Raw genomic sequence first — 359 nt, forward strand, 5'->3', positions numbered from 1 at the left:
GCGGAGGACATGGACAGACAGGACACGTGGAACGCGCACAGGACACACGGGGGACACAGGAGGGACACACGAGGACATACACAGGACACGGGGGACACACACAGGACACACGGGGCGACACACACGGGACACGGGGGACACCTGGGACACCCACAGGACACACGGGGGACACAGACAGGACAGAAGGACACAGACAGGACAGAGGGACACACACAGGACAGAGGGACACAAAACTGTCCCCAATCTCCGGTGCCCTCCCGAGGGCGGCGCCATTCCCGGCGGTTCCTGCAGGGGGCGCAATCTCCAGCTCGGGTGAGGCCCCGCCCCCCCACCGGGAGGAGTCAGGCCCCGCCCCCTTC

This window comes from Geospiza fortis, unplaced genomic scaffold (genome assembly GCF_000277835.1).
Source record: "Geospiza fortis unplaced genomic scaffold, GeoFor_1.0 scaffold439, whole genome shotgun sequence".
NCBI classification, from domain to species: Eukaryota; Metazoa; Chordata; class Aves; order Passeriformes; family Thraupidae; genus Geospiza; species Geospiza fortis.